The sequence below is a fragment of the Carcharodon carcharias genome, chromosome 23 (assembly GCF_017639515.1).
Source record: "Carcharodon carcharias isolate sCarCar2 chromosome 23, sCarCar2.pri, whole genome shotgun sequence".
NCBI lineage: Eukaryota > Metazoa > Chordata > Chondrichthyes > Lamniformes > Lamnidae > Carcharodon > Carcharodon carcharias.
In genome coordinates, this window is record NC_054489.1 from 10,203,319 (window position 1) to 10,204,201 (window position 883).

The following is an 883-nucleotide window of genomic DNA, read 5'->3' on the forward strand; positions in this document are numbered from 1 at the left end:
AATGCTGGAAAAAGCTCAACAGGCCTGGCAGCATCTGTGGAGTGAGAAACAGAGTTTCAAGCTCATATGACTCTTCTTCAGAGCCGTCATAGTCTGAACTGATGGGTCTTTTCAGCCATTTCCTTCCTCATTTCGGGTTTCCAACACCGAAAGGTTTCTGCTTCTTTTTTCCCTCCTTTGTTTTGCCTGATTTTCTATACTAGACTACTGAATTCACAGGGCCACAAGTATGTAGTAGGGGGTATAGCTCAGCGGTAGAGCATTTGACTGCAGATCAAGAGGTCCCTGGTTCAAATCCAGGTGCCCCCTTATGCAATCAGCTACCAACATCTGTCTAAATCTTTAGATAAATAAACCAGGCCAGAAGTTTAGAGGCCTAAACACTCCTTTCAAGTGAAGCAGCATTTCACTTGCACATCCCTCAATTTAGTCTACTGCATTCACTGCTCCCAATGCGGGTTCCTCTATATCGGAGAGACCAAACGCAGACTGGGTGACTGCTTTGCGGAACACCTTCGGTCTGTCTGCAAGCATGACCCAGACCTCCCTGTCGCTTGCCGTTTCAACACTCCACCCTGCTCTCATGCCCACATGTCCGTCCTTGGCTTGCTGCATTGTTCTAGTGAAGCTCAACGCAAACTCGAGGAACAGCACCTCATCTTCGGATTAGGGACTTTATAGCCTTGCAGATTTAACATTGAGCTCAACAACTTCAGATCATGAGTTCTCTCCTCCATCCCCACCCCCTTTCCAATACCACTTTTTTCTAATAATTTATATATTTTTTGATAAATTTTTCTTTTCCCACCTATTTCTATTATTATTTTTAAATTTATTTCCATCCATTGTTTTATCTCCACCTTTTAGCCTATTTCAATCCCTT

General features: G+C 43.7%; 1 non-coding gene across 1 annotated transcript; it reads left to right on the forward strand.

The window, feature by feature from the left end:
* The first annotated feature begins 237 nt into the window (after nucleotides 1-237).
* On the forward strand, nucleotides 238-309 carry trnac-gca. The gene has a single exon. It is a non-coding gene; the product is annotated as a tRNA-Cys (tRNA).
* The last annotated feature ends 574 nt before the right edge of the window (nucleotides 310-883 follow it).